This window comes from Excalfactoria chinensis, chromosome 2, assembly GCF_039878825.1.
Source record: "Excalfactoria chinensis isolate bCotChi1 chromosome 2, bCotChi1.hap2, whole genome shotgun sequence".
NCBI classification, from domain to species: Eukaryota; Metazoa; Chordata; class Aves; order Galliformes; family Phasianidae; genus Excalfactoria; species Excalfactoria chinensis.
Window position 1 is genome coordinate 6,322,023 of NC_092826.1, and position 14,855 is coordinate 6,336,877.

Consider the following 14,855-nt stretch of genomic DNA (forward strand, 5'->3'; position numbering starts at 1 on the left):
GCAAACCCAGCATTACTCATGGCTCGGCTCTGCCCAGTGTTGTGTTCCTTTGGAGCAACTGGAGATGGCTCTGATCTGATATGATGCAGTGCTGTGTTCTGCTCACAGAGGTCTTCTCTGCACCCCCCCACCACCAAGATCTTTCCACATAAACCCGTTTCAAGACTAAATCTAATATAACGTTCAACATTTATTTTCCTATTCTCTTCCATCATAAAGCCTCAAAGGACAACACAGCTAAAGAATCAATAAATACAACACATAGCAGATATTCCAAAAGAGAAATATATGAAATAAAGTCTTGTGCAGCTCATCTTTAAATTTAGAAAGGCATTCACCTACATGGAAACTTTGAAAATCCTTCTTGAGAGCAATAAAGCAGGTGGAGGTATAGGAAATGGCTGTTCCATGCACATTTTTGGCAGCTGTTTACAAACCAGCTGTCTTTCAAGACTGTCAAATCTTTGGCAATTTTTTGCAGTCATCTTTTCATTTATGCTAGTGTATAGTTTGCCCTATACTGGAAATTAAATAACAATCACGTGGAAAATAAATATACATGTACACAAATAATTAAAAATAAAAATAAAAAAGCCCCAAAAAGTGTGTATTAGAAGGTAACCATATTTGTACAGCCTCTTTTAATTCTCTCTTTTGTTTTTTTTCCACAGTGAATGCATACATAAGAGGCCTCCCTTTCTCCCAGCACTGTTGACAAAAGCTGAATGCAAGTCATCCAAGCAATTTACAACCATAAATGCTTAATAGGTCAGTTTCTTCTTGACCCGGGTATTAATTTATAATTTTGCAGCCTCTAACAGCAGAAAAAAAGCTCCTCTTTTCCTGGTAATTAAATGTTAACTGCATACTCTGCTGACAAAAAGTATTCAGCATGACAGGACAAAGGGTTAAGAAATAAGTGACAAAAGACATATGAAGCCTTCCAGAAAATTAAATTGAATCCCTCTTTGGAAGAAAAATAAGAGGATGACATCATTTCTGGATGCCCCTTAGAAGCACAGGATCTGAGCTAGAGCTAGAATTAATCAACATAGCTAAGACATAGAAAGATAGAAAACTCATTGCAAAACAGGCTCAAGTTTGTTACCTGGTTACTGGCAGAAATTATCCACCACATGGGTTTTATCCCACATAACAATTGTTGCAGTGTAAGGTGTTTAAGAACTATTACAATAAAGTGGAAATATATATATATATCGGTTCTTTTCAGTTTATATAGGTGTAACTCTGGATGTTTCTCAACTGTGGGAAGCTGCACAGCTAGCACAGTATATATGAATAACATGTAGGAATCTATCTAACTTTGAAAAATCAAGACTTTTTGCAGAGTGAAGCATTAAGTATGTTCTTCTCTGCTGTGCATATATATATATATATATGCATGAAACTTGATTAAAAATTCACTGAGTTTTTTTCTTTGCTGCCTCTACCAAACATCAGCTATTGCAGAATGTCGCTCTGGTGAAAATACGAGCATACGTATGAAATTGATTTAATGCCATCTAAAGGGACATTAATCTAGCTGCAAATTTTCACTGCGAGGACACGGTGCAGTAAATTTCTGCTAGTCTAACACTAGAGTTGATATTGCATGATATACGACACTTTCATTTGGAAAAGAAAAGAAAACTTTTCTTGAAAACCTTAATTGACTCCCGTGTATTTCTGGTTACAAATTGTACAGATAATAAAGGCAGTAAGTATATCAAGTAAGCCCATGTTTTTCAAACACTTTGAAAGACGTACAATTAGGCTATTCAGTTCAAAGTATTCTCTTCATTCTTCTTATAATATCTGGGAATTAGCAACCTTAATTCATATTCTTTTCTTTTCCTATACGGATTTGTTGGTTAATACAGAAAGAGTAAAAAAAAAAAAAAAAAAAAGCCCATTGTCCTGAGAAAACCTTAAAAGTGAAGTTGAGAGTCAGACTGCTTCATTAGGAACTTTTGTAGTGATTCCAGGCAAGGAAAGGACCTGGGATTGCATTAATGCTCCCTAGCATGAGCCTAATTGGCAGTGATTTTATTTTACTTTGCTTACACAAAGCTTAATAGTTTCAGGTAAGCACAGAGAGTGATGACAGTGATTCCATAGGCTCCAGATACATACAGGGACAAGTATTTTATACAAAACAGTTCACAGAAAAATTTGTTGGTTCCTTTACCACTGCACTTCTCGGAGATCAGGGCTTCGGATCAGTCAATGGCAGCACAATGCTGCTCTTCCAGAGCATACCACCAGGCAGGTGTTGCTGCCACAAGATGATAGCTCACTGAGGAGATTGTTATAAACAGCCCAGGGACCCTTTTTTAAGCTCCACTATGCTAGCTAGTATATAAATTAATTGAGTGCTCACTTTGAGGGTGAGACATCAAGGGTAAAAGTCTTTTTTGGCCTAATTCAGAAAAGGGATCATGGATCTGAATTTGAACATTATCTTATGTCCTTAGGCAGTCTCAGCCCTATTTTCTTCATCAGGGTATTTTTCTTACTGCACGAAGGAATTGCTCTGTACCACATCAAACTCCTTTTAAACACATAAGGGAAAAAGCAAGCATCTGCAGGAGAAGCCTCTCATGCTAAAAGATACTTAATGTTTTTTAGAAAATGTACTGACTGTTTGGTCTGAGATTGCTTTAGATTTCTGTGACGATGTAGCTAATGACCCTTATGCACAATAACTCTCCAATTTCTATCAGCATTTCAGCCATTCCAGCATGAGTTCTGCTTTCTCTGCATTATGTGTACATATACATAGACACAGTACATACCTATACTTTCAGATGAGACATTTACAGCCAGCCAGGCTTGCAACAAGGCATGTTTTATTCATCCAGACTAGTAACACTAAAGAGTAAGAGAGCTCCTACAGCCTCGCTCCCCATTTAATGCAGCTCTTAGTCATATCTTCAACTAGCATAGCCTGAGTGAAAGATCCTTCTTTCTTTTAATGACTTGTTGACTCTTATATGGGAAAGGTTTTTTTCCTACCTTTTTAATGAATTCATGATGGCAAGTCACTCTTTGAATCTGACATCTGTTAGGTTGAGCAATTGGGTTGGCGGCAATGATACCTTGAAGATTACAGAGGTAGAAGATTTTTGTGAAGATCACCCAACACAATGCCCTTCTCCCAAGACTGACATGCCTTCTACAATCCTGACATGCTGCATAATTGGATATTTTTACCCTGTCTCTCCAGATAGAACAGCTGATATGGGGTTTTTCAGTGTTTCCAGTGGTAGTCATAAAGAGCCTGATGCTTTTCCGGAGGAAGGGGACGTGGCCTTGCCAACCATACAAATAAAAAGTAAGAGCTGCGGTGTTCTTTATTGCAAGCTGTAAAAGTGATCCCCTTTGCATTTGCTAATAACAGCAGACCCATCTGCAGTCTCTGTTCAGCCATTCCAAAGTAATCTGTCCCATGGATTACCTGCGGTCCTGCATATGCCACCTCACGAACAAGCTATGGATGTTACAAATAGTTCAGCCCTTAGGACTTTTTAGAACTCTGCTGGGAGCAGTCAATTCTGAAGTCTAAACTACCCAAATTGTCTTGCAGGGATCAGAAGTATATTTCAGCAAGAACTGAAAATGAAAAGCTCAGGGGCAACATAAATAGAACTAATTGGCTTTAGCTTAATGGAGAAAGGACAATAAAATATAAAATAAAAACTTCCATTTTCAATCTAAGAGTTACACGATTGTCCGCATAGATTAAATCAAATGTTTGGATAGAAGTAAATAGTGGCAAAAGAAAGTGAAAATGGTTAAAATGAGTGTGGTGTTTTTGCACAGCCTTCATTTTGTACACCTAAAAAACTGAACTTTCATTAACAACCCACAAACTGTGACCTTCTGGCTAAGGATATACCTGAAAAATTTCACTCTATGGATGGAGATTCAGAAGGAAACAAGTGGCTGTAACCAACAGTGAACATGGAAGCAACCTCAGTCCTACTGTTTTGCCCAGTAGACTTCTAAAGGTTTGAGGTACCTCTTCTTTCAGAGACAGAATAATAGAATCATAGAATCATAGAATTACTCAGGTTGGAAAAGACCTCAAAGATCATCAAGTCCAACCGCAGCCTAACCGTAGTACCCTAACTCTAACAACCCTCTGCTAAATCGTATCTCTGAGCACTACATCCAAATGGTTCTTAAACACATCCAGGGATGGTGACTCAACCACTTCCCTGGGGAGCCTATTCCAGTGTTTAACTACCCTTTCTGTAAAGAAGTGTTTCCTAACGTCCAACCTAAACTTACCTTGGCAACTTGAGGTCATTTTCCCTCATCCTGTCACCTGTCACCAGTGAGAAGAGACTTGCCCCGCTCTCACTGTAAGCACCTTTCAGATACTGGAAGAGATCCCTGTGCACACTCTCTAGCCAAGTATCCTGTTACAACAAAAAAATGTGTTCTATCTCATATTTACAGATTATTTCTGACATCATGGATTAGATGGAGATGACAAAATGGAACCAAAATAGTTTCTCTTTGAAGACCAAAAAAACTGAATTCTAGGTCACATTTCACATTTTGAAATGTGAAGTGTCAAATAGTCTCACTTTGATGTTTTCTGAAGAAAAAGTTTTCAATTACCTTCAATTTCTTCATTAACATGGGATATTTGGAATTCCCTGAGAGCATTTTGGACTTTCAGAATAATCTAAAGCTTGCATTTTCACTTATGTTTACCACACTTTTGTTTTCTTTTCTTGTCCATCATTAGTTTTTAGCCATTAGCTTAACTTTAGCTAAAACTTTTTTCTCTTGTTTACTTTCTACAAAGACACGAACCATGTTTGTGTCAAAAGTTTCTACTAGATAATCTGTAGACTAAGCATTCCAGCTGGTTGGAAAGGATCTCTACAGGCCAACTGGTCTGACCCCTTGCTTAAAAAAGGGCCAGCTAAAATAAGATTTCTCAGCTCTTTACCCTGCTGATTTATCCTGACGATTTGGGCCCCCGCTCAAAAATTTGACTACCTCCCTTGTAGAGTGTTTCTTAATAACTACTCCTAACATCTGTCATCTGCAAGCCTTTCCCTGTTTGTTCTAAGCAACAATCTCCCTCCATATTCCCTATAGCCTCCCATTAAGATGTTCTCTAAGACTTCTGAGGCTGAACAACACAGCTGCCTCATCCTCTGCTCACTGGGCAAATGCTCTAACCCCAGTCACCTCAGTTGCTTTCTGCTGAACTCCCTGCAGTTTTTTGATGTCTTTCACATACTGGGGATCCTGCACTGGACACAGCACTGCAGGTCTGTCCTTGTAAGAAAATCCAGGACAAGACTATTTGCAAACTGATCATTTTCAGTTTGCTTTTCTTATAACAGCAGGCAAAGGTATTCTGTACCTTCCAGGCTCAGTTTTTTACCCTGACAGATCAGGAGCTGTGCATGCATTTGTTATGACAAGTGACCCTCAGATTTCTGGCAGCATGAGTTGCTAGCTTTCCAGTGTTGTAGTTTTCTAAGTTTCAAGACTATCAGGCTGTCAACACCATGGGCTGTTGACCTAACAGAACTGTCAGAAGATGTCCCCACTGAATGCCTCCCAATCGTTGTGACTTTCTATTACACTTTTCCTTGGCTTCAAGATGCTTAACTGAACTGTGGAAAACTTCTCCAAATAACACAGGTAACAATGACAGTAGCAGCAGCAGCAGAAGGAAAAAAGGCTCATGCAATCAGTCAGGGAGGAAATTAGGACACTGACGTTGGGAATAGGAGGTAGGGAGGGATGTTGCAACTGACAGGAAAGTAGATTTAGTTTGAAAAGATTTATTTTATTTTATTTTTTTTATGTGTGTATAAAGAGGACAGCAAGGGTATCCCATCTGAGACAATCTATGTGCTCACCTTCCAAGACGGAAGATGGCTTCACCATCAGCACAAAACAGACAACGCTTGTTGAAAACTGAGACAACACAAAAACTCCTGGTTACTCAAGCAGGCAGAATTCCAGCTAAAAGAAAAAGAAAAAAAATATATCTTAGACTAGAATTACTTAGAATTACAAAGATCTAAGAGAAGTTCCTGCAACTGAGATGTATGCCAATGCAACATAGGTATTAAGAACTGGATGGAACTGATGTAGAACTGCACAATACTGGTGCAGATAAATGGATTAGGAATGGCTAAGCCAAATTTCTGTTTCTCCATGAGACAGATATGTAACAGAGATGGATGGGTGAGAATTCCTGAATAGTGATGTGGGGTTTGTTTTAATATTACCTTTCCAAGCTTTAGTAGCTTGGAGCCTGCCTAAACATGAAAGAAATTTTTTTTCTGATGCTGTTGTTTCACACTGAGATTTGACCTCCCTCTAACAGCATGTTATTGCTACGCACAAAGCTAGCAAGCCATATGGCAATCTGGAAGCAGAAGATCAGAATTATTTTTCTTATTCTTCTAGTGACTTGGATTTGGACATAGTTACTGTATCTTTCAGAGCATGTTCTTGATTTTTCTGTTTTGATGTGTGAGTAGTAGGTATATGCTAGCTCCATGAATGTTCATCAGGTCTTGCGTTGATCTGAGACCTGTAGATACTACTTCAACATAGCTGAACCAAAGTCTACAGATGCTATAAGTCTGACTGTCTCTTTGGCTACATCCAGAATGATGAACTAATAGGACCAGGAACAAAGTGCCAGCACTGGCTGTAACTGCACGTTCCTTTAATTATCTGCAAACTCTCTTTTGCAGATCACAGTCACAATACTCCAGGGAACAGCGTAGAACAGAACCATCCTCACAGGCAGTTAGGAAAAGGGAATTTAGCCACATAAAATAATCTGCAATGTGCAATCTTTCCTCAGGGCCAGTTTGCTGGTAGAGACAAAACCTTCCAGGATTCACCTTGCTTCTAAAAGCCTTATTAGTATGTTCTGTTCTAAGGATGCTGCTGCCTAGTTCTGATGGTCATGAAAAAGTTTACTGTGAAGGAAGCAAAGGGCTTCTTAGAACCAAACCCTTCTGAATAGAACTTGGAATTCTTAATAGCAGGAGAAGTAAATGGCCACTGCATTTTCCAGAGAAATCTTGCTCTCAAATCTTCCATGCATATCTAAAAAGCACCCTTGATCTCCCTGTGAGATCTTTATGTGATTAACTGGGGACTGTCACAGAATTTAAAGGTCTCGAAAGTAAGTACAGAAAAGCAAAATATAATAATTATTATATGGTATTCAGACATTCCTTTAAATTCTTGGCTCTTTTACAAGAAAAGGTGGTGGGAGGGAGGAATGCTATATAACACAGTACAGAAAAGACCTGCACTGGCTTTACATCAGTGCTTCTCCACTGAATTTAGCTCATCTATTTACAAAAGTATAGGAGAAGTTCCTGGCTAAGAGATTCTGACAACAACAAAACAATTCTACAAGGGAGAAAATTGTCATTTTGTTTTTCACTGGTTCTCCCAATTTTTTTCTTAATAAAACTTCAGAAAATGAAATCACAATAAATACAGATAACACAGTAAAAAGTACTCCTCCATTCAATTCCAGACAATTACATTCTTAAAGTCATTTTGAATTCCCTCCTCTCTTTACGATGATACACTGCATGGCTAGTTTGTGTCAAATCTACAGTACAAACTATCAAAAAAGCCCATAAATCCGTATTGCATATTAAAATATGAATTCAGTTCAGGAACATAAAACAGACTATGGGAAAAATCCTCTTTGTATTTTCTCTTAAAATATCTTAAAGTCTTTACTGACAAGCATATTTTTTCACCTGACAACCAATTTTGATAGGTTCTCTTTTTTACTAGTTTTCAATACTTTATGAGAGTTAGCAAGCCAGTGTTGACACAGTGATAGAATGTCATATGACCGCCAATACTTAAAAGTAAAATTTATTTTAAAAGCAATAGTTCCCTTTAGTTCAGGCAGAAATGCAGTCCTGCTACATTATACTCACCTTGTATTTGAGCAGAATGTGATGCTGGGTAGCCACTGAAATTTTTTCATGTTTTCCCTTGGGTCCCAAAGCAACTGTTTTCCTTTCTTTGCCTTATATTTATTTATATATTTCCCCAGGGCTACCATAAGAAGACAGACATCAAATAATATGGCCAAAAATGACATCCTGTGGAAAGACTTCAGGCAACAAACAGTATCAGGGGCTCAGGGAAGACAAAGAAGGAGCCATCTGGAAGAATAGTGTCTTCCTGGTCTTCATGGCCAGCCAGACACCCTTGTGGGCCACAACAACTAGGAACTTCCAGCCTCTAGAAGCCACATGCTGTGTCTGAGAGATTCACCCCATGCAGGCCCATTTTCCATTGCTGTGCTTAAGGAAAGGAAATTCCATTCTGGCACTCCCATGTGGAAATGTTGTCTGCTCCCCACACAGCCTCATTTTATAGATAGGAAAATGCCATTTAACAGAGATGATGCCATCTGCCAAATGTCAAAAAGAAAGTCTGTGACTGAACTGAAAACAAGAACAAGACATGGAGTCCTTGTATTCATATTCTTCAGAGACCACTGTCAAGAAACGGGATCTCCATGGACAGAGCACATACTGGGCTGCCCTACACAAGCCTTTGCTCTCCCAGGTCTTCCACTTTAAAATTGCTGTGGCAGAGAGGATTCCAGTGAAGAAGGGGTACTTCTGAAAAGGAGCAAAAGTATCCTTGGAAACAGATCTTCTGAACCATGTTATTTCATAGGAGGGTTCCCAAGTACTGGACAAAATTTTGAACTATCTCCTGTACTTACTGTGTTCTACTGCTTCAGATTCCAGCGTAGTTTCATCTTTAGAAGAATACAATCCCATCCCTTGTTAAAATTTTCAAGCAACACAAAATTTTATTCCAAGAATACAGAATCTCAGCAGAAAGAAAGACTAGAGAAACCCAGAATTCCACAGCACAACTGTATTCAATATCTTGTCAAATCCAGGGCTGCAAATTTCTCACACTAAACAATTTTGTACAGTCAGACTGTGGGATGATGTGTGTTCCTGGGGGCCACATTTAAGATAATTTTATCATGTTTCTTTGCACTCTGACATCGTGGTCCTGTGCTGTCCATGCCAATGAAAATAGCAAAGAGCAGATAAGCAACAATATTGAATTTGATTTTAAATACTTGTATTTAAAACAAAACCAACATTCAGATTTTTCACTTATTTTCACTCAGTGATAGAAAGACCTACTTCTTCCATTTTACTCCACTAGACTGATCTATAGAATCCCAGAATCACTGAGGTAAAAAGAGATCTCTGGGTCCACCTGATTCAACTTCTACTCAAGCAGAGACTTCCAGAACAGAGTGCCCTGAACCATACTGAGGCAGCTTTTGAATATCTCCAAGGAGGTGAACTCCATAATCTCTCTGAGAAACCTTTGTCAGTGTTCCATCACCCACACAGTATAGAAGTTCTTTTGGATGCTCAGAGGGAGCCTTCAGTATTCCAGTTTATGTCTATTGCCTCTTGTCCTGGCACTGGGCACCACTGAAAAGAATCTAACTTTGTCCTCTTCATGCTCTCAACTGCCATGTATGCACATTGATTAGATTCTCTTTGAGCCTTCTCTTCTCTAGGCTGAACGGTCCCAGTTCACTTAGCTTCTCCTCGTAGAAGTAAGTTTCAGTCCTTACATTACCTTGGTAGCCCTTTGTTGGACTCTCTCCAGTATGTGCATGTTTATTTTATAATAGAGAGCCCAGAACTGGACATCTGATATGGCCTCACCAGTACTACATAGAGGGAATGTTTTGGTTTTGCAATGGGATGTAACAACTCTCTTGAGTGTTGAGCTCCTTTAAGGTTGGAAGTTCCAGTCAGCCCCAGAGAATTTAATTGTTGCAGAATCAAACAAAAAAACAATGCCTGCCTTTCACACTTGGATAGTGCTATCTCTTTAAGGCCATGTTCACTGCCCACTCTTTGCATGGTCAGCAATTTCCTGTGCCAGTAATCTCTTTAATGTTCCTCCTTTCATTACCACACAAGTGTAATCCCCGGTGAGCTAAAAACCCTCATTTCTATGATTTTATGAGATACCCATTAAGAAGAGGTCATGGAAAGGGGTTCTGGTGTTTATTAATAGTAACTGCAGATATAATTTTACTGCTGCTTTACCTCCTTTTGCAGCTCTTACCTTAAGTTTAACACAGCTGCTTTGGGAGGTTGTCAGTCGTATGAATTATAACCTGACTTTGAAAAGGAGGTTTAAGTACATAATGTGAGGCAGTTGATTGATGGCCTGTTTGATCAACTCTGCAGGCAGGGTCCTTGCTCTGCTGAAAACCTGACTGTACAGCCAGTACTGCAGCATCCCAGGCTGGTATGAGGATTCAGGGTCAGTAACTACACTGTAGTAAAATATACATTACTGTATAGTTGGCATCCTCTGTCTTTCCCTCAGCTGTCCTTCACTGTTCTCACAACAGATTCAGATCTGGGGTCTTTCATCTGTTCTCCATCCTTTGGCTCAGGCCAATCTCTCACCCTGTAATTTGCAAGAGTTTCCTGTGGTCTCGTGTCTCCACTCAGTTAACCAAGGAAAAGGTCTCTGTTGCATGGTTTCATTTTCACAGGAGCAGATCAGAGTTCAGGAAAAAATTTAGCTTGAATTTAACAGGCAGTGGATACACTAACAAAGAGTCGGTGAGAAGTCTACTTTTGCTTCTTTGTTTTGTTTTAATTTGCTTTATTGAAAGACTAAACCTCAGACACACTCCCTGTTTTTCTCTTTTTTCTTTTTTTTTTTCTTTTTTTTTCTCTTCTTTCTTTTCTTTATTTTATTTTATTTTATTTTATTTTATTTTATTTTATTTTATTTTATTTTATTTTATTTTATTTTATTTTATTTTATTTTATTTTACTTCAAACTTCCATGTTCTAAGAAAGGTCATGTGTGTTAGGGAAACAATGCCCAGGGGAAGGCAGACATCAGCTTCAAGGAAAGTCAGAAAGATAGGTTCATGGGGACCTCCAGGTTTTTCATCTCACCAAAGTCTCTGTGGAGTAAATCATCCCGGAAGCTGTACCCAGGCATATGAAGAATAAGAATGTGGTCAGAAACATCCAGAATGGATTCACCACAGACAAATCATGCCTGAAAAAGCTGTTTGTCTTATATGAAGAGAACAGCTGTGTGGATAAGGAAGATAATATATGTGTCAGCATGTGGGTGTAGACCAGGGTCTTGTAGGTCTTCTCTGGGCAGCGGCCTGGGCTGCCCTGTGCTGGACATGGCTGACTCCAGCAAGTTCCAGCTGGCCTCAACAGCCTGACCACAGGGCACAACTGAGCCCAGCACCAAGCTGGTGGTGCCTCCTGGAGAACAGATTTCAGCACAGGCATGGCTGAGTAGGAATCATAGAATCAGAATGGCTTTGCTTGGAAGTGGCTTTAAAGATCATCTAGCTCCAACATCCTGCTGTGGGCAGGGTTGCCACCCACCAGCTCAGGCCCCATCAAATCTGGCCTTGAACACCTTCTGGGATGGGACATCCACATCTTCTCTGGGCAACATGTGCCAGGGCCTCACTGCCCTCTGAGAAAAACTTTTCTCCTGATATCTAATATGAATCTTCCCTCTTTTAGTTTAAAACCAATCTCCTTGTCATAGAACTGTAGAGTCATGTGATTTGTAAGGTATCCTAAAGGCAATGTAGTCCAACTCCCCTGTACTGGAATAGGTTGCCCAGAGCCCCCATCCTATCAGACCATGTAAAAAGTTGGTCTCACTCCTGTTTAAAAGCTCCCTTTAGGTATTGGTGGGCCACTGTAAGGTTTCCCTGGAGTCTTCTCTTCTCCAGGATGAACAACACCCCTTCTCTCAGACTGTCTTCATAGGAGAGATGCTCCAGCGCTCTGATTATCCTGGTGACCGTCCTCTGGACCCACTCTAACAGCTCCACATTTTTTCTTGTGTAAAGGAACCCAGACTTGGATGTAGTACTCCATATGGGGCCTAACGAGAGCACAGCAGAGTGGAACAATCCTCTCCCTCTTTCCACTAGCCACCCCTCCTTTGATGCAGTCCAGGGTAATGTTTTTCTGAAGGAGCTACAGCCATGAGGAGCCCCACAGGAGCATGGTGTTTCTAAAGGACTGCAGCCCAGGGCAGGGCCCAGTGGAGCAAGGCAATATATGAGGAGGAAGAGCAGCTGAGAGGGACTGGGGTTGGATGAAAACAACCCCCTTCCCACTCCCTGCAATTCTTAGGAGTGAGGAGTTGCGAATGATGGGGGAACAGTGGGCATAGGAAAGGGGCAGGAAGGTATGGTTTTTATGTTCTCCTTTGTTTCTCATCTTCTTGTTTTGTTTTGTTTTTAATTGTCATTGAATTGGTTTTCCCCAGGTTTAATTGCTTTCTTCCTTGATTGTTACTTGGTGAATAATCTCCCTGTTCTTATCTTGACCCATGAGTTATTTCATTGTATTTTTTTTCCTGTCCTTTTCAACTGTGAGCAGTGTCTGAGTGGGCGTCAAGCCACAGGACAAAGTCAATTAACCACAAAGTCATATATCTTGGCTTTCACAAGGCCTTTAACATCATCTCTGTATATTGTACTTTTAGCCAAATAGGTAAGATACGGGCTGGATAAGTGGATGGTGATGTTGACAGTATATTGGCAAGAGCTTCAGCCTCAAATAACAATGATAAGTGGTACAAAGTCCAACTGGCAGCCTGTAACTAGTAGCTTTCCTCAAGGAACAGTACTGTCAGATTATCTATTCAAAATCTAATCACCATAAATAATTTTCCTTCAAGGACCAGAATTTCTGTTTAGCAGTTGTCAAAGTAAAATTCAGACTAGACATCACAGTGTTCTAAAAACCAGCTACTCTAGAAGAGCTTAAAACACGATACCCTCCCATTGTTTTCAGTTTTATACCAGCTTTAGTTCTTCTTTACACCTCTTTAGATACAGTTATCATACCCATTCAGTATATTTTAGACCATCTCTGCTTTTGTTTGGTTTTGTGGTTCAGTTTTTGTTGTTGTTGCTGTTTGTTTGTTTTTTTTCTTGTATCTTTATAGCACTAAGGATATTCTTTCCAGGTTTATTCTTGACATATACTCAAAGCAGTAGTGCCACTACTCATCACTCTGTAGAACCATTGTGTCTTACCCTAGTTTTAACCTTATTACTTCTGTTCTCTGCAGTCTTGAAACATTCTACCTCCAGCCAACTCTTTTTTATAGTCAATATCTGTCATCATCATGTTTTGCTGTTCTCCAGCATTTCTAACCATATAAAAATATAATACGATGGGTAGCCCTTATATGCTGATTTCATTGTTATTCTTGCAGACGCAAGAAGCAGTATTCACAAAAGAGGAAAATATATCTCCCAAATGCATTAGATGCAGAGATGGAGGAGGTTCAAAGAATTGTGAGTCCTTGGTTCCCAACAACAAGCTGCGGGGAAGAGCCTGCAGGAGAAAATACTTCTGAATTCTTCACAGTAAAAAAGCTGCTATAAAAGAAAAATGACAAAATGGACTATATCTGTCTCCTTCTCTACTTCCCACACCTTTGAAGGCAAAGGTGTCTGCTGATGGCACGGTCTCTCTCTGGTGAAATTACAGTTTTTATCTGTATAGTAAGAAGCTCAGTTTCAACAGGGGACTGAAGTTTGTCATTTCTTTATCCCCTTCCCTGCCTTTCCATTGTAGAAATCATACCTGAAGGCCCAGACTGGACACTCGAGTCCCAGGCAAGATCTGCTTCATTGATGGATCTTCCAATCAGTAGGGTTTTTTTTTTTAGGTTTTATGTTATACAGAACACACACATGTATAAGTATTGTGATTTTTATACAGCTACACAGAATAGTGGTTATACAGTTTGTTGTGAATGACACCTCACATGTATCATGTTGTATGCACTGATGTATGTTCCATGAAATTCGTAGTAATTTATATGCAGATGCTACAGAATATGTGTTTTTATAGATATCTATAAATGTGATAATGAATCTGGGTATTACATAAAACTACCACCAACAGCTTGTTGAGGAACCCAATTCTGTCACTGCATGTTAGGTAAGATCTGAAACAGTGTGTGGAACTCCTCAGGAGGCACCAGCCTCACTCTGCCTTGTTTCTGTTCCTGGATCACATTTATACAGGAGGTAGTGGCTCAAAGGAAAGGAGCATTTGAATGGTGCCTGAAAAGGTGTCGTGGGAGTGAGATTTTGGAGCTAGACACGTCGGTCTCATTTAGACCTTATGCTAGTTGTTTGTATCCATGTCTGGTCAAGCCCCAAGGCCTGGAACAATTGTTTTGCTCCTAAATCTTTCACTGATGCATTGTTCCCAGGACTGATCCCATAATTTCTTTGAAGATCGCATTTTTCCAAATATTACCTAATGGGCACATCTCAGTGAAGTCTCAGTAAACAACTTCCTATGCAGTTTGTTGATGTCACTGGATGAAGTATCAATTTCCAGAAATAACATGCTTGTACCAAATCTCATTGTAATCACTAGAATCTGTCCCACTTGCTGATGCAGAACAGGGAGGCCTGAGTAACAGGAAAAATATATATATATATATATATCTTAATATAACAGATTATTGCTCCATGGGGCAATTTATCAGTAACAGTTGGAAAGGCTGTGAACCACACTCACTCCTGAACACAGGAGACAGCAATCTCTGGAATGAGGAGCAGGAAAGGGTGCAAAGAGCAGGATAAGCTATTGTCAGAAGCTCTTTGGAAAATATAAACAATCTGTTAAGGAGGAGGAGGTGTAGGAGCTGAGCAGAAGCAAATTAAAATGATAATTAGAAAAGAAAAAAAAATACACTGAGTAGCTAAGTACATTTTAGCTGGTAAA

At 39.6% G+C, this 14,855-nt stretch overlaps 1 long non-coding RNA gene across 1 annotated transcript; it reads left to right on the top strand.

Annotated features, from left to right (window-relative positions):
• Window positions 1-665: 665 nt before the first annotated feature.
• On the top strand, window positions 666-14,281 carry LOC140248969 (uncharacterized). Its single transcript, XR_011902919.1, has 3 exons — window positions 666-768; window positions 8,084-10,356; window positions 13,324-14,281. It is a non-coding gene; the product is annotated as an uncharacterized lncRNA (long non-coding RNA).
• Window positions 14,282-14,855: the final 574 nt, after the last annotated feature.